Source organism: Bos javanicus, chromosome 7 (genome assembly GCF_032452875.1).
Source record: "Bos javanicus breed banteng chromosome 7, ARS-OSU_banteng_1.0, whole genome shotgun sequence".
Taxonomy (NCBI): domain Eukaryota; kingdom Metazoa; phylum Chordata; class Mammalia; order Artiodactyla; family Bovidae; genus Bos; species Bos javanicus.
The window spans coordinates 71041865-71067480 of record NC_083874.1 but is presented as its reverse complement, the minus strand read 5'-3'; the positions used below and the strand labels follow the sequence as shown (position 1 = coordinate 71067480).

The window sequence follows — 25616 nt, the reverse complement described above, 5'->3', positions numbered from 1 at the left end:
GAGGTGAGAAGGAGCAAGGGGCACTTGTGAAACAGGTAGCCTGTAACCTCTTGAGCTATGTGACCCAAGACTTGGCTCAAGGGAAGCAGTAAATATGGTGACCTGGAGAGCCTGGAACAAGCAGTTGTACAAAAGAATGCCAGTGGATACTAAGGAGGTGGTCATGTGACCTATGTTCATCCATCTGTCTCCTCCCATGACCTTGCAATCTTGGGAAAATTGATTGACCTTCATTCATTCCATCCATGGTGACTTGACATTGTCAGTTTGGAAGGCTCTTCAATATTCTCTCTCAATCTCTCTTTCGTGCTAGTTAGAGTTAGGCTATGTTGATTACAATTAAATTACCCTAACTGCTATAAGGTCCCTTTATGAATTAGGTAATTGCAAAATAGACACCTAAGGAGTAATTTTGGCCCTTTAGGGGGCTTGAGCCCTGAAGCTACCAGTTCATCACTGTCCTACCGCTTGAACATTGCCAAGCACAGCTGTATGTCTGGGCTACTGGGTGATGGAAAAGTGTCAGGAGTGAACGCCTGACACTTTGCTATAGGAAGAAAACACAGATGGTTAGCTGTCATGATATTTATCCCTGTCAAAAATCATTGTTCCCTTTCTTGTCTCAGTATGACCTGTTCCAACAGAGAGAGAGGGCTCTGGGAGTCAGCATAGCTGGAACCAGCTCTGCTTGGACTCTGGCTATCTGTGTGACCATGAGCAAGTCATTCCCCTCTCGGCAGTCAGTTTACTCACCTATAAAAGAGTGAAATAGCACACAGAAATGCAACATATAATATATTTTTTTATTTTATTTTTTAACTTTACAATATTGTATTGGTTTTGCCATACATCAAAATGAATCCACCACAGGTATACATGTGTTCCCCATCCTGAACCCTCCTCCCTCCTCCCTCCCCATACCATCCCTCTGGGTCGTCCCAGTGCACCAGCCCCAAGCATCCAGTATCGTGCATCGAACCTGGACTGGCGACTCGTTTCATATATGACATTATATATGTTTCAATGCCATTCTCCCAAATCATCCCACCCTCGCCCTCTCCCACAGAGTCCAAAAGACTGTTCTGTACATCAGTGTCTCTTTTGCTGTCTCATATACAGGGTTATTTTACCATCTTTCTAAATTCCATATATATGCATTATTATACTGTATTGGTGTTTTTCTTTCTGCCTTACTTCACTCTGTATAATAGGCTTCAGGTTCATCCACCTCATTAGAACTGATTCAAATGTATTCTTTTTAATGGCTGAGTAATACTCCATTGTGTATATGTACCACTGCTTTCTTATCCATTCATCTGCTGATGGACATCTAGGTTGCTTCCATGTCCTGGCTATTATAAACAGTGCTGCGATGAACATTGGGGTACACGTGTCTCTTTCCCTTCTGGTTTCCTCAGTGTGTATGCCCAGCAGTGGGATTGCTGGGTCATAAGGCAGTTCTATTTCCAATTTTTAAAGGAATCTCCACACTGTTCTCCATAGTGGCTATACTAGTTTGCATTCCCACCAACAGTGTAAGAGAGTTCCCTTTTCTCCACACCCTCTCCAGCATTTATTGCTTGTAGACTTTTGGATTGCAGCCATTCTGACTGGTGTGAAATGGTACCTCATAGTGGTTTTGATTTGCATTTCTCTGATAATGAGTGATGTTGAGCATCTTTTCATATGTTTGTTAGCCATCTGTATGTCTTCTTTGGAGAATTGTCTATTAAGTTCTTTGGCCCATTTTTTTATTGGGTCATTTATTTTTCTGGAATTGAGCTGTAGGAGTTGCTTGTATATTTTTGAGATTAGTTGTTTGTCAGTTGCTTCATTTGCTATTATTTTCTCCCATTCTGAAGGCTGTCTTTTCACCTTGCTTATAGTTTCCTTTGTTGTGCAGAAGCTTTTAAGTTTAATTAGGTCCCATTTGTTTATTTTTGCTTTTATTTCCAATATTCTGGGAGGTGGGTCATAGAGGATCCTGCCATGATGTATGTCGGAGAGTGTTTTGCCTATGTTCTCCTCTAGGAGTTTTATAGTTTCTGGTCTTACGTTTAGATCTTTAATCCATTTTGAGTTTATTCTTGTGTATGGTGTTAGAAAGTGTTCTAGTTTCATTCTTTTACAAGTGGTTGACCAGTTTTCCCAGCACCACTTGTTAAAGAGATTGTCTTTAATCCATTGTATATTCTTGCCTCCTTTGTCAAAGATAAGGTGTCCATATGTGCGTGGATTTATCTCTGGGCTTTCTATTTTGTTCCATTGATCTATATTTCTGTCTTTGTGCCAGTACCATATTGTCTTGATGACTGTGGCTTTGTAGTAGAGCCTGAAGTCAGGCAGCTTGATTCCTCCAGTTCCATTTTTCTTTCTCAAGATTGCTTTGGCTATTCGAGGTTTTTTGTATTTCCATACAAATTGTGAAATTATTTGTTCTAGCTCTGTGAAGAATACCGTTGGTAACTTGATAGGGATTGCATTGAATCTATAAATTGTTTTGGGTAGTATACTCATTTTCACTATATTGATTCTTCCAATCCATGAGCATGGTATATTTCTCCATCTATTAGTGTCCTCTTTGATTTCTTTCACCAGTGTTTTATAGTTTTCTATATATAGGTCTTTAGTTTCTTTAGGTAGATATATTCCTAAGTATTTTATTCTTTTCGTTGCAATGGTGAATGGAATTGTTTCCTTAATTTCTCTTTCTGTTTTCTCATTATTAGTGTATAGGAATGCAAGGGATTTCTGTGTGTTGATTTTATATCCTGCAACTTTACTGTATTCATTGATTAGTTCTAGTAATTTTCTGGTGGAGTCTTTAGGGTTTTCTATGTAGAGGATTATGTCATCTACAAACAGTGAGAGTTTTACTTCTTCTTTTCCAATTTGGATTCCTTTTATTTCTTTTTCTGCTCTGATTGCTGTGGCCAAAACTTCCAAAACTATGTTGAATAGTAATGGTGAGAGTGGGCACCCTTGTCTTGTTCCTGACTTTAGAGGAAATGCTTTCAATTTTTCACCATTGAGGATAATGTTTGCTGTGGGTTTGTCATATATAGCTTTTATTATGTTAAGGTATGTTCCTTCTATTCCTGCTTTCTGGAGAGTTTTTATCATAAATGGATGTTGAATTTTGTCAAAGGCTTTCTATGCATCTATTGAGATAATCATATTGTTTTTATTTTTCAATTTGTTAATGTGGTGTATTACATTGATTGATATGCGGATATTGAAGAATCGTTGCATCCCTGGGATAAAGCCCACTTGGTCATGGTGTACGATCTTTTTAATGTGTTGTTGGATTCTGATTGCTAGAATTTTGTTAAGGATTTTTGCATCTATGTTCATCAGTGATATTGGCCTGTAGTTTTCTTTTTTTGTGGGATCTTTGTCAGGTTTTGGTATTAGGGTGATGGTGGCCTCATAGAATGAGTTTGGAAGTTTACCTTCCTCTGCAATTTTCTGGAAGAGTTTGAGTAGGATAGGTGTTAGCTCTTCTCTAAATTTTTGGTAGAATTCAGCTGTGAAGCCATCTGGACCTGGGCTTTTGTTTGCTGGAAGATTTCTGATTACAGTTTCGATTTCTGTCCTTGTGATGGGTCTGTTAAGATTTTCTATTTCTTCCTGGTCCAGTTTTGGAAAGTTGTACTTTTCTAAGAATTTGTCCATTTCTTCCACGTTGTCCATTTTATTGGCATATAATTGCTGATAGTAGTCTCTTATGATCCTTTGTATTTCTGTGTTGTCTGCTGTGATCTCTCCATTTTCATTTCTAATTTTATTGATTTAATTTTTCTCCCTTTGTTTCTTGATGAGTCTGGCTAATGGTTTGTCAATTTTATTTATCCTTTCAAAAAACCAGCTTTTGGCTTTGTTGATTTTTGCTATGGTCTCTTTTGTTTCTTTTGCATTTATTTCTGCCTTAATTTTTAAGATTTCTTTCCTTCTACTAACCCTGGGGTTCTTCATTTCTTCCTTTTCTAGTTGCTTTAGGTGTAGAGTTAGATTATTTATTTGACTTTTTTCTTGTTTCTTGAGGTATGCCTGTATTGCTATGAACTTTCCCCTTAGGACTGCTTTTACAGTGTCCCACAGGTTTGGGGTTGTTGTGTTTTCATTTTCTTTCGTTTCTATGCAAATTTTGATTTCTTTCTTGATTTCTTCTGTGATTTGTTGGTTATTCAGCAGCGTGTTGTTCAGCCTCCATATGTTGGAATTTTCAATAGTATTTCTCCTGCAATTGAGATCTAATCTTACTGCATTGTGGTCAGAAAAGATGCTTGGAATGATTTCAATTTTTTTGAATTTACCAAGGCTAGATTTATGGCCTAGGATGTGATCTATCCTGGAAAAGGTTCTGTGTGCGCTTGAGAAAAAGGTGAAATTCATTGTTTTGAGATAAAATGTCCTATAGATATCAGTTAGGTCTAACTGGTCTATTGTATCATTTAAAGTTTGTGTTTCCTTGTTAATTTTCTGTTTAGTTGATCTATCCATAGGTGTGAGTGGGGTATTAAAGTCTCCCACTATTATTGTGTTGTTGTTAATTTCTCCTTTCATACTTGTTAGCATTTGTCTTACATATTGCGGAGCTCCTATGTTGGGTGCATATATATTTATAATTGTTATATCTTCTTCTTGGATTGATCCTTTGGTTATTATGTAGTGACCTTCTTTGTCTCAACATATAGTATTAAGAACAGCAGAATTGCTGCGCTACTGGGAAAATGCAGGTGAGCTGGGTGGTGGTGGTGGGTGGAAATCTGCCTACTCAACTGCTTCTGTTACCGCTTCCTTTGGTTTTTAAGGAATCCTAGAGGTCTGATAACTACAGGGCTAGGTGATCTCTAAGGGACTTTCCAGTCTAGAATTCAATCAATTTTAATTTCTTTTTACAAAACAGCCACATTCTCCTTTTCTCTAGCACTTCCCTAACCATAACCTTCATCACTCCATGTGCACATACCTTCTCTCTGCATACAGGGAAGAAGAAAATGGGCTGTTTATGTGTTTATTTGCTGAGTGAATCTTCTGTATTAGATAGCCAAGATTACTGATAAGACTTAAAGAGTCACAGTAACTCTAGTAGAACCTCCTCCTTGCAGGTGCAAAGCTTGAGCCCTCTCCAGGCCACCTATGGCCACTGGTCAGGCTTTTCAGGGCCTCATGGCCCTGAAGTGGAATTACAGAAACACTAGAAGTTCTGAAAGTCCCTAGTCCCTAGAGCCCATGTTTAGACATCCTAAGGATAAACTGCTTCTCTGAGAGCATCATGTGCCATACAGATAGATGTATAATCTGATACTTAAAGGTGTACAAGAGGTACCATCATTTCTATTTACCCACATTCCTTTTTCAAAGAATCTCCCCTTCCTTTTAAACATACTCTTGGAAGTTTTGCTAAAGAGGTACTAAAGGATGCATGTTTGTACTTGATGATCTCTCCCTGTTGCCTACTAGCCTTTGCTGACTGGCCTAGAATTAGTCACCTGACTCAAGTATGACCAATCAGTTCTTCTCTACTGAGACACAGACTCCCTGTTACTTATGCTGATGGACATGGAGCTATATGGGAATATGGCTATGGGACAGTCATCATGCTGGACCATGAGCAATAGTGGAAACCAGCATGCCAAGAAGAGAACATAGTAGATACAAAAAGTGAAAGTACAGATTAGAGAACATGAGGAAGCAGAGAGAGGGGGTGGTAGGTGCTCTCTGATATTGTTTTCATTCCACAAGTCCCTTTAATACTTTCATATTTAGCTTACTTTAGAGTCCTTTGGATGCTTCCTTTAAACCTGAATTTTCAGTTGAACTAGTCAGAATAGGCACACTGGCAATGGAAAATCCTTAATTAAGATAAAAATCTTAATGAAAAAAGTCATGGTACCATCTACCCTGAAAGGGCTTGTTTTATTTACTCAACTGATATTTACTTAACCAAATTGTGTCAGTACTGTGCATACCAGCATGATGGATACAGTGATGAACAAATATTTAGAGATTCAAAATTATCTCAAGTGTGGAATGATTGAAGGAAACACTGGTGAGGAAACAGTTTGACAGTGGTCATCCTTTGTTTGAAGGGAAGTGATAGGAAGAAGAATTAGACTTTGTTGGCCCAGAGGGCAAAAGAGTTGACAGGCAGAAATGAGATGAAGGTTGATGGGGATTCAATACAGGAGAGAACTTTCCAGCAGTTTGGCACTGTCTATAGATAGAACAGTTCATCTAGAAAGTTGAGTTCTCTACCAAGGGGCCAAATGGCGCCAGTTTTAAGGAATTTTATAGGGTTGATGCAAATATTAGATGAAAGTTTAGATGCTGCTGCTGCTGCTAAGTCACTTCAGTCGTGTCCGACTCTGTGCGACCCCATAGATGGCAGCCCACTAGGCTCCCCACTTCCTGGGATTCTCCAGGCAAGAACACTGGAGTGGGTTGCCATTTCCTTCTCCAATGCATGAAAGTGAAAAGAGAAAGTGAAGTCGCTCAGTCGTGTCTGACTCTTAGCGACCCCAAGGACTGCAGCCTACCAGGCTCCTCCGTCCATGGGATTTCCCAGGCAAGAGTACTGGAGTGGGGTGCCATTGCCTTCTCCGGAAAGTTTAGATGAGAGGACCTCTAAGATTCGGCCCCAAAGTTCCAGGTTCTTATTTTACCTTGGACCTTTATGGTTTGCATGATTTCAGGTAAGTTATCTAACTTCTTTGAGGTTGTTTTCTCATTTTTGTGATGTTGCTGTTGTGAGAAATAAATGATGTGGCACTTGGTAAAGATCTAGTACTGAGAAGGAACTTGGTAATTGTTTTCTTGATTCTCCTCTGCCACAGGTGAGGTTTTTTCTTGAAATACTTTCTCAACTGTCACTGCCAATTCAGGGATCTTATTTGTTTTAAGCAGCTATAGTTAAGATGATATAGCTATGTCTTGTTCTCCTTGCTTAGCATAGGGCTGTGCACAAAGAAGGGCCTTAATAAATACTAGTAGATGTGACTTAATACGGAGGCTTAGCTAACAGTCCTTATGGCAAAATTTATGTGAGAATTCATGTTCTTTTTTATCCTTTAAAATTAAATACCAAGTCACAAATAGATATAGTATACACACAGAATTCCATGCACAGATATGCATGCATGCACCCAGACTGCACCTAAACAAATGCATACAGCATGCAGACAAGCATGGCCATGCACACTCACTCACACAGTCAGGCACAGACTTTCACTTCCCCCTCCCTATAATCAAGAAGATGGAAGAAGAATCTGCCTGTGGAATGAGTCACAGAGGCGATTGGGATAAAGGGCAGGATTCAGCATCCCTGGGGAATCTTTATTTATAGCCCTGGCTTCTGGAGAGGGGGCTGAAATCATTCCTAAGGAGCTTCAGTGATGGAGAGCGATAAGATAACCAAGAGATGTCATTCCCACCACTGTACTCTCTTAGAGGCAGGTGCCTGTTGCTGCTGGAGCCCACAGAAGTGCTGTGTCACTCAAAGGCTTGTTGTCCACCGGGAGGAGTTGAGCTGACTGTGTTCTAGCTGGGCCATAGGCAGTCACTGGGCCCTTTTTCCTGGTGCACAGACAATCTCTATGCTAATCTGAGCAAATCCTCCCAGCTCCAAACAAACAGAAGCCTCTCTGAGCCTGTAGAAGCCTCTGATCACAGAGGATGCAGTTTAGATTCAAAATGATACAGCCTAATCCACTCACCCAATGGTCCTGCACCTGTCAACACTGTGGTTTCATAATGGGCAGAGCAAGTTCATGGGGGCAAATGCAACACCAGACTCAACCTGCCCTCCCAAGGGCCAGGGAAGGATAAGGAGAGGCAGCTGGCTTTTTGCTGGGCTTTGAGGGACACTGGCAAAGTCCAATGGGAGAGGTGGGCAGGGAGTTCTTTGAGTGCAGACTCTGTGTCTCATCTCCTGTTGCACTTGAAGCACCCAGAACACTCCTGACAGGGGCAGTATCTAGAAGATTTTATCTAGAAGATCTTAGCTGACAACTGGATACATGCAGGATCTCTTCAGTTTCCTGGTGTATGAGGATGCCAGTTATGGTTCTTGGGTAAGAAATATGCTAGAAAGGAAAGAATATTTTCTAGGGAGTCAGGAAGACCAGGGCTCCAATCCTGTCTCTTCTCCTAGAGGACCTGGGGCAGGTCACTTAAGCTCTTCAGTCTTCAGTTTTCTCATCTGTAAAATGGTAACTCACTGATATTGACTATGTTTGGGGGCTATGCTAAGGATTAGAGATGGTACAAGTATGTTACTTATGTGCCCCCTGAGAGAGATGAATTTGAATATGAAGCAGTCAATAGTACTTTAGTTGAACTAATTGGTCAGATTGTACCTGGCAGAACAGGGACCGCCAAAGTTGTCTGGGACTGTTTGTTCTATGGGACCCTTACTTCTGAGCCCTCTGTATGGCCCAGAGTCCTGCTTTGAGTGTGGGTTCCCCTCTTAGCTCCCATGGCTCTCAGTTGGCTTACGTGTGAGCCTAAGCCTTTGCTCCTAGCTGAAGTGGGCAATCCCTTGGACTAGATACCTGTTGTCCAAGTGCAGACCCTATGTTCTTCCCTCATATGCTCTTCTTCTTCGTCCCTTACCCTCACATTGGCTCCTGTTCCTGAATGTGGCATAAGTAAGAGCTGTTGCTCACCTATGAACTCTTGATTCAAGTGGGTCCTTCTGGGCCTGCTGGTCCTGACCTCCCCAACATGTCAGGATTGCCTGAGACTAGCCTGGTGTTTGGTCCTGCCAGTTTCCATCTTTGATTCTCAGGCCTAGTTCAGTCTTGTAGTCCTGATGGGACAAAGTTGAAGAGCCCTGGACCTGTTCTTCCAGAATATAGAGAACCCAATCCAGAATTTGAGCCTTGAAGATTTTCCCAGGGAAGGTCAGAGGGCAACAGAGAGCAGGAAGTGAGTCCAGGGAGAGAAGGAAGAAGCAGGAAGTGGAAGGGAGTCACATTAATGGTATAGTGCCCAAGCTTATCCATGAGATGAAGAGTAGTCACTCCAGCCACCATTAAAAAACCACTGAAAGAATAACATAGTGATTACTAAAAGCCCAGGCTTTGGAACCAGACAGACCTGAGCTTGAAACCTGGCTCTGTCGCTTGCTACCTTGGGCAAGTTGCACCATCTTTCTGAGTTTGGGATCTCTCACTTGTAAAATGGGGTCAGTAATGATACCTGCCTCTTAGGGCTGTTGAGAGCATTAAATGAGACAATGGATGTAAAGTTCTTAGCACACTGCCTGGCATGCAGCAGGCAGTCAATAAGATGGTGGCTGTGATGAGAGACTTGTTTTTTGATCCCATCACTGGTGGCTGCTCAGGGTCATCAGCAGTATCTGATGAGGCAGTGGGTTTGAAGGTATTCAGAAGCCTGGAGAGCATGATGTCAATATAAAGTATAGAAATAATTATTTTATTTCTCAGTTTTTGAAATTTGCTAACTGATGTGCTATTGGACATGGATTGGGCATCTGGCAAATAGTGCATGAAGGACTCCCACGACTAGGCTCCTAGTCTGATATTTTAATATGCAGTGGGATGGAAAGGACTTTGACAGGGTCTTCCTATTGTCCTGGGGCCTTCTAGGACCATCAACATTGCTCAGTCCTTCCAGTTTAACAGAGTAGGTTATAAGAGGAGAGGGTACATAGGACCAGGAGCTGAAGTTTTACTTGCTAACCATTTCCCAGAGCCTGGGACTCTGAGGATGCCTGGAACTGAGTGAGCCAAGGAAGAGGTGACAAGGGACCAGGCAACAAGCCCTGATTTATGACCTGAGGCTCTAATTCCAGAAGCCACATCATCAGTTCCTTTGGGAAAGAGCTTTAGCCAGATGAACTGTCCTTCCAGCTGCAGGACTAAGTCCCAGGCCTGCTCCCAAGGGCAATGGGGTTTTACACACCCTTCAGTTCAGTTCAGTTCAGTTCAGTCACTCAGTCGTGTCCGACTCTTTGTGACCCCATGAGTTGCAGCACACCAGGCCTCCCTGTCCATCACCAACTCCCGGAGTTCACTCAAACTCATGTCCATCGAGTCGGTGATGCCATCCAGCCATCTCATCCTCTGTCATCCCCTTCTCCTCCTGCCCCCAATCCCTCCCAGCATCACAGTCTTTTCCAATGAACTCAACTCTTTGCACGAGGTGGCCAAAGTACTGGAGTTTCAGCTTCAGCATCATTCCTTCCAAAGAACACCCAGGGCCAATCTCCTTTAGAATGGACTGGTTGGATCTCCTTGCAGTCCAAGGGACTCTCAAGAGTCTTCTCCAACACCACAGTTCAAAAGCATCAATTCTTTGGCACTCAGCTTTCTTTACAGTCCAACTCTCACATCCATACATGACCACTGGAAAAACCATAGTCTTGACTAGACGGACCTTTGTTGGCAAAGTAATGTCTCTGCTTTTGAATATGCTATCTAGGTTGGTCATAACTTTCCTTCCAAGGAGTAAGCATCTTTTAATTTCATGGCTACAGTCACCATCTGCAGTGATTTTTGGAGCCCCCAAAAATAAAGTCTGACACTGTTTCCACTGTTTCCCCATCTATTTCCCATGAAGTGATGGGACCAGATGCCATGATCTTCGTTTTCTGAATGTTGAGCTTTAAGCCAACTTTTTCACTCTCCTCTTTCACTTTCATCAAGAGGTTTTTTAGTTCCTCTTCACTTTCTTCCATAAGGGTGGTATCATCTGCATATCTGAGGTGATATTTCTCCCGGCAATCTTGATTCCAGCTTGTGCTTCTTCCAGCCCAGTGTTTCTCATGATGTCCTCTGCATAGAAGTTAAATAAGCAGGGTGACAATATACAGCCTTGACGTACTCCTTTTCCTATTTGGAACCAGTCTGTTGTTCCATGTCCAGTTCTAACTGTTGCTTCCTGACCTGCATATAGGTTTCTCAAGAGGCAGGTCAGGTGGTCTGGTATTCCCATCTCTTTCAGAATTTTCCACAGTTTATTGTGATCCACACAGTCAAAGGCTTTGGCATAGTCAATAAAGTAGAACTAGGGGAAAGAAAACCTGGAGAGCAAATTCTAGATGAGGTCAGGATGGGAATCAACCCTCCCAATGGCAAGAAGAATATCTGAAACAAAAATGCCAGGCCCCTAACTGTGGAAAGGGGTGATAGAATTCATAACAAGATGATCTTACTGTCAGCTAGGCAAATGAGAAGGGGCAATGGTCCTTCACTTTGTATTCCATCCTTATCTTACAACTCCTACAGACGCCACAGGGGCTGATTCTGCTCAGCCATATTTTAGGTCTTTCCCAGCATCCCAGCTGACATGGAGCCATCTTAGTAGAATCTTGGGATGTCCTGTATGGCCACATCTTTCACAGGTGGTAGGTTTTACAAACACCTACATTCTTCCCTTCTTTTTCGCAGAACTGGGTGGGTAATGATGTACAAAGTGGACCCTTCTACTAGATATAGGGATGAACCATGTTTGGGCTCATTCAAACATGATAATCCCATTCTCATTTGCTAACCATTAGCTTAGCAGTGGTCATGTGGTCTTGCTCCCACCAATGAGACCTGTGGCAAAGTCTTCTACAATCTTCTGGAAAGAGTTTTTTCTTTGATGAGAGACATGAGAAACTCTAGTCTCTCTTTTCTTTCCTTTCTATGTCATTCAGTGAGGATGTGGTATTTGGAGCTGTGGCAACCATCTTGTCACCATGAGGAGAGAGCAACAAACACTTCAGACAACCTGTCCCAGAGCCTTGAAATTGTTGAGCAACTGATCTAACCCTGCATCTGCCAACTTGCCAATTTCTGTTAAAGCATTAAAAGTCTTTACTGTTTAAGCAACTTTTAGTCAGTATGTTGTTATATATGTATATGTATCCCAAAGCATTTTAACATACATACATCATGGATATATATATATATAGTATATATATATATTGTATAAATAGTACCTCTTCTCATTTGACCTTCTCTCTTTCCTCTCTGTTCCCTGCCTTAACCCAAGAGACTCAGACTTGGTTGCCTGTAGGAGCCATATAGAAAAGTGAAACAGGCCCTGTGTAAGAGAAGCAAATTGGAGAGTGAGGATTTCTTGTAAAGTGGCTGGGGTCAGTTAACCAGCTCTAGCTGGTAGTGGCCATCAGCAATTCTAGCATGATGTGGTAAGATAATTTTATTTTTCAAGAGAAATCAGAAAACTATATTTTTATGTGTAACTTCACCATTTTATATGTACATTTAAATTTTAAAGAAAGATACTGCATGGACTAAACCAACACATCTGAGAACTAGTCTAGAGGTCTCACATTGTGTCTTGGCTTTGGCCCCCAGATTATATCTCTTCCTTGGTTTGATCTCAAGTGTGGGTTGTGAGTGACTGCTTTCTGATTTTGCTGTTGGATGGGGTTGTGTTTGTGGCTTGAAAGATACAGAGATGGGAGATAGAGGATGGGGGAAGTGACAGCAAATGCCATAACTGTTGTCTGCCATCAACACATTACATTTACAAGACCGCAAACCTTCGCCCTGCAGGATGAACTTCCTCTTTTTATACCACTTGTGATTTACTAAAAGGGTCACTGTCATTCTCTCTACTAAGCCCCATTACCAGAGACCCCCTTCTCTTATCCACACACCACTATGGTTCAGGCTGTAAGGATGGGAGTGAGGAGAATCTGTCCTACCAAACAGTCAAGAGGCTAATAAGGTTAGGGAGTTGGATGCAACCTCCTAGGAAGTTGCCATCCTATATGATATCATTAGTGCTGTGGAGACACAAATTTTATCTGGGAGTAAGCCTCCTCAGTCCCACTTAGCCTAGTAAGTTCTCAGTTCTTTTTAGGAAAAACATATCCCATGGAAAATCCAAAGACATTGTCTGCAGAAAGAGGCTTGCATTGAAGTATCATTCCTCTTCCATGCTAAGAGCATTTTGGGGGTGGGTGGATGTGTTCAAACACATCCTCCAAGCAAAAGTTATGGACATTTTAGACCCTTGCTAAACTAACCTGGGGACTCTCCTCCCCCAAGGCAAGTCCAGAGTTCTTGGGTCTGGTCATGCAAGTCTTGCATGACCCAGGAAGGTGGCTTAATTTAAGTCTACAGGCTATAAAATTGGAAATCTTTGTGTTTTTCTTTAGGTCATCAAATTAAAAATTTTCCAGGGTGCCTCTGTCGAAAGGCATCAGAAAAGAGCTAGCATGGATTTCATGTGGTGCATTGTACACAGCCCAATGATGCCCTTCGGTGACAGGAGAGGATGAGTCACCACCAGCTTTGGGGATTGAGAAGAAATGTCAATGAAGCCATGAATAATAGGTGCTGTACTGACACCTAAGAAAGTTAAGGGCAGGAATTAGTTGGCAGGGAAGAAAACAGTGTGTGTGGGAGGTTAGCTAGAGTCCTACAGAGCTTCTGCAGCTCACTACCATTTGATTGGAGAGCCAAGAAAAAAGGAAATTTCTTTCATTTTAAAGGAAAAATATGGGTGTTTTGGAGAGAGGGCTCCTTCTTAAAGGTCAGAGAGGCGGACTTGATGTCTTCTAGAATTCCCTTCATCATGGCTGAGAGGGCTGGCAGTCAGAAACCAATGAATTTAAGCACACCTTCAAGCATTTTGCAGAAAGGCAAAGTCCAATCTTGGCCACTTCCAGGCAGACTCTAACATGCAGAAGTGCTAAGGGATGCTAGAGTGGGTTTCAGTCCCTGCCATCAAGACAGTAAGGGATTCTGAAGGCACTTCCTACCCTCTGCATAAGAAAAAAGCCGTGAGGTTAAAGAGCTGGGGGTTGTGCTTCTATAGAAGTTCTGATCAAATGCTTTCCTGGTGATTCATTCTGGAAGGACCAGCAAAGGATGAACACGAAGAAAATGGCCAAGTGCCTCCCCATCTGAGAGTTGTTTCAATTGCTTGTCAGTCTCAATCAGAACAATCTCAGTGAGGGCAGATTTAGAAGCCTGTAGACAGTCTAAGAGGAAAGTAGGTGACATTACCCCTATTGCTTCCACTATAATGGATGTTTCTGCACCATCAACTAGTATGTGTAGATTGAGGGGTTATGGGCCAAGGTGAGAACAATAACAACAGAAATCATCACAGGTTGAGTTCTGTAAAAGCTGGTACAGAGACAGGGTTGGTGTAAGGGACCAACACCTGTGGAAAGGAGATGGACCAACACCTCGGGATTGGGCAGTGGGAGAGGTAGAACTCTGATGTTCATTTGTGTTGTTCTGCTGCAGTGTGTCCAAAAAAACCCAGCCTTTATCAGTTACTGGACATGGGCTGCCAGGGAAGGGCACAACTTTGGGCAAGGTGGCTCTCTGTAGCTGAGACAGTCCTGCTTGAGCTGATAGCATTCACAGCAGTGGGCATGGCAAGTACTTCCATGAAGTGAGAAATGAAGCAGTATATTTCTGTGTCCTTCAAAAAATTAAAATCTCGAATCCAGAGAAGGTCATCTTAAAACAGCCTCTCAGAACCCTAAGCTGCCTCTGTGCTTAGTTGCTCAGTCGTATACAACTTTTTGTAACCCCATGGACTGTAGCCCACCAGGCTCCTCTGTCCATGCGGATTCTCCAGATAAGAACCCACTGAAGTGGGTCGCCATGCCCACCTTCAGGGGATCTTTACAACCCAGGGATCAAACCCAGGTCTTTCACATTGCAGGCAGATTCTTTACCATCTGAACCACCAGGGAAGCCCAAGAATACTGGAGGGGGTAGCCTATCCCTTCTCCAGGTGATTTTCCCAACCCAGGAATTGAACTTGGGTCTCCCGCATTGCTGGTGGATTCTTTACCAGCTGAGCTACAAGGGAAGCCCCCAACCTGCCTCTGGAGCAAGGAAATTGGACAAAACAACTGAAATGCCCATGATGGTAGAGAGATCAGACCATGGCAAGAACTCAGGATTTGGATTCAGATAGACTTGGACTCAAAATCCATACTAATACTTACTAGCTATGTGACTCTGGGCAACTAACAACTTTTGCTGAGTTCCATGACCTGCTCTATAAAATGGGGATAATAATACATGTTGGTCCTGGGCCTGTGTGTCCTCACATCCATGCCTTTTCCTCCCTCCCCTGTTCTATGTCTCAGGAACTGATTTCTGCAAGCTGTTGTTTCCATGCTTCTGTGGCAGCTAGCTTCTAGCTGGGTTTGGCCAATGGTGAGGGCATCTGGTCCCATCATTTCATGGGGAATAGATGGGGAAACAGTGGAAACAGTGTCAGACTTTATTTTTCTGGGCTCCAAAATCACTGCAGATGGTGACTGCAGCCATGAAATTAAAAGACGCTTACTCCTTGGAAGGAAAGTTATGACCAACCTAGATAGCATATTCAAAAGCAGAGACATTACTCTGCCAGCAAAGGTCTGTCTAGTCAAGGCTGTGGCTTTTCCAGTGGTCATGTATGGATGTGAGAGTTGGACTGTGAAGAAAGCTGAGTGCCGAAGAATTGATGCTTTTGAACTGTGGTGTTGGAGAAGACTCTTGAGAGCCCCTTGGACTGCAAGGAGATCCAACCAGTCCATTCTAAAGGAGATCAGCCCTGGGTGTTCTTTGGAAGGAATGATGCTAAAGCTGAAACTCCAGTACTTTGGCCACCTCATGTGAAGAGAAAAGGCTCTGATGCTGGGAGGGATTGGGGGCAGGAGGAGAAGGGGACGACAGAGGATGAGATGGCTGGATGGCATCACCGACTCGATGGACATGAGTTTGAGTGAACTCCGGGAGTTGGTGATGGACAGGGAGGCCTGGTGTGGGTCAGGGCCACATTCATGGGGTCGCAAAGAGTCGGACACGACTGAGCGACTGAACTGAACTGAACTGAATATACATGTTTCATTTGCTATTCTCTCAAATCATCCCACCCTCACCTTCTACAGAGTCCAAAAGTCTGTTCTTTACATCTGTGTCTCTTTTGCTGTCTCGTATATAGGGTTCTCATTACCATGTTTCTAAATTCCATATATATATGTTAATATACTGTATTAGTATTTTTCTTTCTGGCTTACTTCACTCTGTATAATAGGCTCCAGTTTCATCCACCTCATTAGAGCTGATTCAAATGCATTCTTTTTAATAGTTGAGTAATATTCCATTGTGTATATGTACCACAGCTTTCTTATCCATTCATCTGCTGATGGACATCTAGGTTGCTTCCTTGTCCTGGCTATTATAAACAGTGCTGCGATGAACATTGGGGTACATGTGTCTCTTTCAATTCTGGTTTCCTCAGTGTGTATGCTCAGCAGTGGTATTGCTGGGTCATATGGCAGTTCTATTTCCAGTTTTTTAAGGAATCTCCACACTGTTCTCCATAGTGGCTGTACTAGTTTGCATTCCCACCAACAATGTAAGAGGGTTCTCTTTTCTCCACACCCTCTCCAGCATTTATTGTTTGTGTATTTTTTGATAGCAGCCACTCTGACTGGCATAAGGTGGTATCTCATAGTGGTTTTGATTTGCATTTCTCTGATAATGAGTGATGTTGAGCATCTTTTCATGTGTTTGTTAGCCATCTGTATGTTTTCTTTGGAGAAATGTCTGTTTAGTTCTTTGGCCCATTTTTTTATTGGGTCGTTTATTATTCTGGAATTGAGCTGCAGGAGCTGCTTGTATATTTTTGAGATTAGTTGTTTGTCAGTTGCTTCATTTGCTATTATTTTCTCCCATTCTGAAGGCTGTCTTTTCACCTTGCTTATAGTATCTTTCGTTGTGCAAAAGCTTTTAAGTTTAATTAGGTCCCATTTGTTTATTTTTGCTTTTATTTCCATTGCTCTAGGAGGTGGGTCATAGAGGATTCTGCTGTGATTTATGTCAGAGAGTGTTTTGCTTATGTTTTCCTCTAGGAGTTTTATAGTTTCTGGTCTTACTTTTAGATCTTTAATCTGTTTTGAGTTTATTTTTGTGTATGGTGTTAGAAAGTGTTCTAGTTTCATTCTTTTACAAGTGGTTGACCAGTTTTCCCAGCACCACTTGTTAAGGAGGTAGTCTTTTCTCCATTGTATATTCTTGCCTCCTTTGTCAAAGATAAATTGTCCATAGGTGTGTGGATTTATCTGGGTTTTCTATTTTGTTTCATTGATCTATATTTCTGTCTTTGTGCCATTACCATACTGTCTTGGTGACTGTAGCTTTGTAGTATAGTCTAAAGTCAGGCAGATTGATTCCTCCAGTTCCATTCTTCTTTCTCAATATTGCTTTGGCTTTTCAAGGTTTTTTGTATTTCCATATAAATTGTGAAATTATTTGCTCTAGTTCTCTGAAAAATACCATTGGTAGCTTGATACGGATTGCATTGAATTTATAGATTGCTTGAGGTAGTATACTCATTTTCACTATATTGATTCTTCCGATCCATGAACATGGTATATTTCTCCATCTATTTGTGTCATCTTTGGTTTCTTTCATCAGTGTTTTATAGTTTTCTATATATAGGTCTTTTGTTTCCTTCAGATCAGATCAGATCAGTCGCTCAGTCATGTCTGACTCTTTGCGATCCCGTGAATTGCAGCACGCCAGGCCTCCCTGTCCATCACCAACTCCCGGAGTTCATTCAGACTCATGTCCATTGAGTCAGTGATGCCATCCAGCCATCTCATCCTCTGTCGTCCCCTTCTCCTCCTGCCTCCAATCCCTCCCAGCATCAGAGTCTTTTCTCTTCACATGAGGTGGCCAAAGTACTGGAGTTTCAGCTTTAGCATCAGTCCTTCCAAAGAACACCCAGGGCTGATCTCCTTTAGAATGGACTGGTTGGATCTCCTTGCAGCCCAAGGGACTCTCAAGAGTCTTCTCCAACACCACAGTTCAAAAGCATCAATTCTTCGGCACTCAGCTTTCTTCATAGTCCAACTCTCACATCCATACATGACCACTGGAAAAGCCACAGCCTTGACTAGACAGACCTTTGTTGGCAGAGTAATGTCTCTGCTTTTGAATATGCTATCTAGGTTGGTCATAACTTTCCTTCCAAGGAGTAAGCGTCTTTTAATTTCATGGCTGCAGTCACCATCTGCGGTGATTTTGGATCCCAGAAAAATAAAGTCTGACACTGTTTCCACTGTTTCCCCATCTATTTCCCATGAAGTGATGGGACCAGATGCCATGATCTTCGTTTTCTGAATGTTGAGCTTTAAGCCAACTTTTCACTTTCCACTTTCACTTTCATCAAGAGGCTTTTGAGTTCCTCTTCACTTTCTGCCATAAGGGTGGTATCATCTGCATATCTGAGGTTATTGATATTTCTCCCGGCAATCTTGATTCCAGCTTGTGTTCCTTCCAGTCCAGCGTTTCTCATGATGTACTCTGCATATAATTTAAATAAGCAGGGTGACAATATACAGCCTTGACGTACTCCTTTTCCTATTTGGAACCAGTCTGTCGTTCCATGTCCAGTTTTAACTGTTGCTTCCTGACCTGCATACAAATTTCTCAAGAGGCAGATCAGGTGGTCTGGTATTCCCATGTCTTTCAGAATTTTCCACAGTTTATTGTGATCCAAACAGTCAAAGGCTTTGGCATAGTCAATAAAGCAGAAATAGATGTTTTTCTGGAACTCTCTTGCTTTTTCCATGATCCAGCGGATGTTGGCAATTTGATCTCTGGTTCCTCTTCCTTTTCTAAAACCAGCTTGAACATCAGGAAGTTCATGGTTCACATATTGCTGAAGCCTGGCTTGGAGAATTTTGAGCATTACTTTACTAGCGTGTGAGATGAGTGTTTCCTTAGGTAGATTTATTCCTAAGTATTTTATTCTTTTCATTGCAATGGTGAATGGAATTGTTTCCTTAATTTCTCTTTCTGTGTTTTCATTGTTAGTGTATAGGAATGCAAGGGGTTTCTGTGTGTTAATTTTATATCCTGCAACTTTACTATATTCATTGATTAGATCTAGTAATTTTCTGGTGGAGTCTTGGGGGTTTTCTTTGTAGAGGATCATGTCATCTGCAAACAATGAGTTTTACTTCTTCTTTACCAATCTAGATTCCTTTTATTTCTTTTTCTTCTCTGATTGCTGTGGCTAAAACTTCCAAAACTGTGTTGAATAGTAGTGGTGAGAGTGGGCCCCCTTGTCTTGTTCCTGACTTTAGGGAAATGCTTTCAATTTTTCACCATTGAGGATAATGTTTGCTGTGGGTTTATCATATATGGCTTTTATGATGTTGAGGTATGTTCCTTCTATGCCTGCTTTCTGCAGGGTTTTTTTTTTTTTTTTTTTTATCATAAATGATGTTAAATTTTGTCAAAGGCTTTCTCTGTATCTATTGAGATAATCATATGGTTTTTATATTTCAATTTGTTAATGTCATGTATCACATTGATTGATTTGCAAATACTGAAGAATCCTTGCATCCCTGGGATAAAGCCCACTTGGTCATGATGTATGATCTTTTTAATATGTTGTTAGATTCTGTCTGCTAGGATTTTGTTAAGGATTTTTGCATCTATGTTCATCAGTGATATTGGCCTGTAGTTTTTCTTTATTGTGGCACCTTTGTTAGGTTTTGGTATTAGGGTGATGGTGGCCTCATAGAATGAGTTTGGAAGTTTACCTTCCTCTGCAATTTTCTGGAAGAGTTTGAGTAGGACAGGTGTTAGCTCTTCTCTAAATTTTTGGTAGAATTCAGCTGTGAAGCCGTCTGGACCTGGGCTTTTGTTTGCTGGAAGATTTCTGATTACAGTTTTGATTTCCATGCTTGTGATCAGTCTGTTAAGATTTTCTATTTCTTCCTGGTTCAATTTTGGAAAGTTGTACTTTTCTAAGAATTTGTCCATTTCTTCGAAGTTGTCCATTTTATTGGCATGTGGTTGCTGATAGTAGTCTCTTATGATCCTTTGTATTTCTGTGTTGTCTGTTGTGATTTCTCCATTTTCATTTCTAATTTTGTTGATTTGATTCTTCTCCCTTTTTTTCTTGATGAGTTTGGCTAATGGTTTGTCTATTTTATTTATGTTCTCAAAGAACCAGCTTTTGGCTTTGTTGATTTTTGCTATGGTCTCCTTTGTTTCTTTTTCATTTACTTCTGCACTAATTTTTATGATTTCTTTCCTTCTACTAACACTGGTGTTCTTCATTTCTCCTTTTTCTAGTTGCTTTAGGTGTAGAGTTAGGTTATTTATTTGATTTTTCTCTTGTTTCTTGAGGTAAGCTTGTATTGCTATGAACTTTCCCCTTGCTGCTGCTGCTGCTGCTAAGTCGCTTCAGTCGTGTCTGACTCTGTGTGACCCCATAGACGGCAGCCCACCAGGCTCCGCTGTCCCTGGGATTCTCCAGGCACGAACACTGGAGTGGGTTGCCATTTCCTTCTCCAGTGCGTGAAAGTGAAAAGTGAAAAGGAAGTCGCTCAGTCGTGTCCGACTCTTTGCGACCCCATGGACTGCAACCTACCAGGCTACTCTATCTATGGGATTTTCCAGGCAAGAGTACTGAAGTGGGGTGCCATCGACTTCTCTGGAGCCTTCCCTTTAGCACTGCTTTTACTGAATCTCATAGGTTTTGGGTTGTTGTGTTTTCATTTTCGTTCATTTCTATGCATATTTTGATTTCTCTTTTGATTTATTCTGTGATTTGTTGATTGTTCAGAAGTGTGTTGTTTAGCCTCCATATGTTTGTATTTTTAATAGTTTTTTTTTTCCCTGTAGTTGACATCTAATTTTACTGCATTGTAATCAGAAAAGAGGCTTGAAACGATTTCAAATTTTTGGAATTTACCAAGGCTAGATTTATGGCCCAGGATGTGATCTATCCTGGAGAAGGTTCCATGAGCACTTGAGAAAAAGGTGTAATTCATTGTTTTGGGGTGAAATGTCATATAGATATCAATTACGTCTAACTGGTCCATTGTATCATTTAAAGTTTGTGTTTCCTTGCTAATTTTCCAACATAGCACTGTAAAGGAAGCTCACAGATTCATCGGATGTTCAACTGAAGCCAACAGTAAATGACTTCAAGACTAGAGGAAACACTGGCTCTACTGGATTTCTTGAGAGATGGTATGTCATTCTCCAGAAGGGTTCCTGCTGAAGGGATTTTCAAGGAATGTTGACTATCATCTAGTTGTGATTTTTTCATCTAATCATGCTTTATGCACTGATTTTAGAACCCAAATGTTGAGTAAGATTTGATTCCTTTAAATTCACTTTGCTTAGAATTTTCTGGCATGCTTCAACAGTGGCTCGGCTGGTAAAGAATCCACCTGCAATTTGGGAGATGGGTTCAATTCCTGGGTTGGGAAGATCCCCTGGAGAAGGAAAAGGCTACCCTCTCCTGTATTCTGGTCTAGAGAATTCCATGGACTATATAGTCCATGGAGTTGCAAAGAGTTAGACACAACTGAGTGACTTTCGCTTTTGCTTTCAACATACCACTTTTTCCAAACAATTCTCCCTTATCCCTCATCTGTGCTGAATTTCTAGTTTCTTAAAATTTGCATAACATTTCCCTCCATCTCCCTGATGTATCTTCACTTACAGGAATTTGTGCTCATATCAGGCTCCCTTGTGGCTCAGCTGGTAAAGAATCTGCTCGCAATGCAGGAGACCTGGGTTTTTTCCTTGGGTTGGGAAGATCCCCTGGGAGAAGGGAAAGGCTACCCACTCCAGTATTCTGGCCTGGAGAATTCCATGGACTATATAGTCCATGGGGTAGCGAAGAGTCAGACTGTGTGACTCACACAACTGTGTGAGTTTCACTTTCACTTTTCAGGCTCCCTTACAGGAGCTCCTTAGGATTGGAATCTACATATCTTTGAATCCTTCGATAGAGATGGATGAATAGATGTATGTATGATGGATGGATAGACTGATGAATTTATAGATTCAGAGAAAAATCAAATGGGAATAGCCAAAGCAAAGAGAACCTGTTTACACTAAGGTGAAGCTTGATACACAAATTCGACTCAGATGGACAAGTAACTTCATACCCTAGCATATAGCTGGTTTTCTTAGCTGACTTAAAATAAGGCCAGGCATTTGGCACCCCTTTAAATTACTGGTGCTTGGATATGTCTTTATTATAACAGGTTCTCAAAGAACTCTTCCCTGCACCTCCCAGTCTAAATGAGTTCCCATCTCCTCTCTTGTATGCTATCATAGCATCCTCTTTTTTTTTTTTTCTTCATAGCAATTGTCATAGTTTGAAACTGTATTTGTATTTTTTGACTTTTTGTCTAATATCTTTTGTACCCTACTGGATGACATTACACTCAAGAAAGGTAGGATTCATGTCTGTTTTCCTAACCCTAGTGATTTAGTGTCTAGCTCAATGCCTAACATATACTACTATGGTTAACAATGTTTGCTATTGATTGACTGTGTATTGTGTGTCAGACACTGTTCAAAAGTGCTTTACACAAATCATCTCCTTTCATCTTCATAGCAACTCTATGAGCAGAAACTATTACTATTCCCATTTATATATGAGGAAACTACGATACAGCAAAGCTAACCTCCCCAGAGTCTCATAGCTAGGAAGTGGCAGAATTGAGATTTAAACCCAGCCATGCTGGTCCCAAAGTCAGAACCAGTCACTAAATATTTATTGGGTAAATGAATGAACCATGATAAATATTCCTATATATGGTGGGACTTTGGGATTCAGAACTGGGAGAACATTTATACATTTTCTGGCCTGACCCTGTGGAAATGTCTCCTACAGCAACTCTGAGAAGTAGTTCTCCAGATCCTTCTGAAATGCTTCTGGTACTGGGGACTCACTAACTTTTCCAGTGGGGCAACTCTAACTATTGGGATGTTCTTCCTTACACAAAGCTGAGATTCACTTCTGTGGAACTTCTACCTGTGGATATTTGTTCCGCCCTAAGTAATTTAAAAGAGTTTTAGTCCCTCCCACATAGCTCGGATAGGAATTTTGAATTAGATGACAGCTTCTGACCCAGAAATAGCTCCAGCTTCTCCCCAAACCATAGGGTATTCAGTACTGGTATCTCTATTAAACTGTGGTGTTCATGTATGGACACAAGGCTTCCAGTGCATGCCAAGTGCAGGGTGGGATTATTCATCTTTTGTATTCCTGGGGATTGGTGTGTTGCTTGTTGAACTGAAATTGGGTGATTTCATAGCAGTAATAAAAATCTCTTTATTTTATAGTTGAAAAATTACCAAACAGTTTTATATGTTCAATTTCAGTTGATTTTCTCTGCAATGTGATACTTTATTTCTGTTTTATTTTGAATCAAAGGTTTAAGGATATTAGTGCTACAAAGAGTGTGAGAGGTACTCTGAGGTCGAAAGAGAATGAGTGGCTTACCTAATGTCAAGCTAGTAATGAAATTAAGATTCCTTTTAAAATTATACTTTTTGGAAGCTTTGTCCTTCTTATCATGATCTTTCATAAACCTGGTGTATTTCCCCTCTTTTGGTTCTTTTCAACATGTTAATTATGGTCAAAATTGTATTGGCGATGAACGTCCTTTAACTGGAGCTGTGGGAACTGATAATTAGAGGAATTTGGCACAGGGATGTTGTGCCCACACAGTTGTGACATCTACTGAATATTAGTCTAAATGTTTCCTCAGGCAATGTAATGTCTAGGCTTATACTTCTGTGTCACCCACAGACTGCATAGGCATCAGATAGAATTTCAGCCATAAAACTTTGAAGAGTTCTACCAACCAAATCATTTCTGAGTATAGCAATACTGCTTCAGTAGGATCCAAGATCTTTACTTTCAAGACTGAAACACTGCTGGAAACATACAACTTTCAACACTGATTACCAACTCCTTGTGGGAACTTCCCAAGACCATTTGTCCAAATCCTACTCATTTTTCATGCCTCCCTCAACTTCTATCTGCTCTGACTAGTCTTTCTCAATCCTCTGAACTAGAGTGAAACTTTCTCTCCCATGTACCACCCTAGTCTTTGTATCACTCCAATGAAAGGTATCCAAGTCTGCCTTATATTGTGTATGTTTTCCTGTTTCATTCAGCAATCAGTATTGAGTTTTATTTTTGCCCTCCATTTATTATTATTGTTAGCCATGTGCCAAGCCAAGAACATTAGTTGTCCTGCCTTTTTTCCCTTTATTTCATTTACTCCTTGCAGTGACCCTATGAGATAAATGTTTAGGACACCATGATATTATAGATGAGGAAACTGAAGTTTGGACACTGTCATTTTCCTAAGATTTCATAGTAAGTTTATGCTAGAGATTAGTTTTTGAGTTCTTAAAGGACAGGAACAGAGTTATGATTCTTTATTCCTCCCAGTCCCCAGCATAGTGTTTTGTATACAGTAGGTGTTTAATGACTTTTCTTTCTGTTGCTTATTGCACAGACCCAGAAACCATCACAGCATGTGGTACCACAGAATCAAAGCCAGGTGGATATGTAAGGCATTGGATGAGGTGAAATCAATCCTGACATTTGCACTGAGATATTATGATAGGAACTCTCTGCTACTTTTCAACACGTGACCACAGGAGACACTGAAAATAAAGGGCAGTAGTCTACAGTTTTGATTTCAGTCTTGGGTGGAATAAAAGGCAGAAAATTCTTACTATCTTACTATCTTACTATTCTGACTATCTTACTAGTTAGTCCAAAAATCCTTTCTAAGAAGAGATTCACCTTGGTAAGGAAAAAAAAAGTAACCTTGACAAGTCCTCTTACAATAGAAGCTGGATATATAGTATAACTGTGCCTGAACAAAGAGGAAGGGCATATTTGTTGCTCTGGGAAGGGAGTAGGACATACGAGACAGAGACAGAGAAGGGGTAGTAGAACCAGCAAGATAGTGAATCAGCTGTGCTGGGTTGGGCATGATATAACTATGCTCCATAACTGTGTGATGTCTAGTCAATTCTTGGAAGCTAGCAAATGATTTGTACAGTTTTCTCTTGGAAAATGGGGGAAAGACTGTGCCTTGGGACATGAGAGTAGAATGGTAGCAGTGAATCAAACAATAAGATTCTCAGCATCAGGAAACAGCCAAGATCTCGAGGATGGTTTAAGGCTGAGGAACTGGGAGTTCAAGGCAATGTCACTGAGATCTCAAAAGTTTTTGGGTCAAGCGTCTGTCATTTGGTAATGTAGCCACAAGTGGTCACATGACTAATTTGAATTCAATTGGACAAAGAGTAAACAGACAGTTTTCAAGGACTAACCAGGCACTGTGCCAGACTGGACATCTTCTGTGGACTAACAGGAAGAAATTGTAAAATTGACCTCTGGGAGTGCTTCCCTCAGTTGTTCTGCTGAGAATTCTCTCTCAGTTCTGCTGGTTACTCATTGGTTCCTAAGATAATTAACCCAGATTATTCTTCTAAGAGAAAGGACCTCAGTCTGGGAGCTTTCTGTCCCTCACTTTTCCCCATCAAAATGTGTCCTTTAGAAGCTAAAGGACTTCTTTGAGAGTGTTCTAAGCTTAGACTTGGGGGACCTATGACAAAATCTCTGCCCCAGAGCTTTCTAGCTGTTTGACTCAGGGCAAAGCATTTCACTCTGGGGAGTTGTATTCACTTTAACTCGTCTCTCTATAATGATTTTTACCTATCTGTCACCCCATACACTGTGAGGGTATGCGAGCAGCGTTATCTTGTCTGTATCTTTAGCCCACCTTATATATAGTGCTTGATGGTCAGTAATATTTG

General features: G+C 41.2%; 1 long non-coding RNA gene across 1 annotated transcript in view; it reads left to right on the top strand.

The window, feature by feature from the left end:
* The first annotated feature begins 20605 nt into the window (after positions 1–20605).
* LOC133251574 (uncharacterized) overlaps positions 20606–25616 on the top strand; it is a 97558-nt gene continuing 92547 nt past the window's right edge. The window contains exon 1 of the long non-coding RNA XR_009737689.1: positions 20606–20999. This is a non-coding gene — a long non-coding RNA (uncharacterized LOC133251574). The remainder of the gene's footprint in view (positions 21000–25616) is intronic.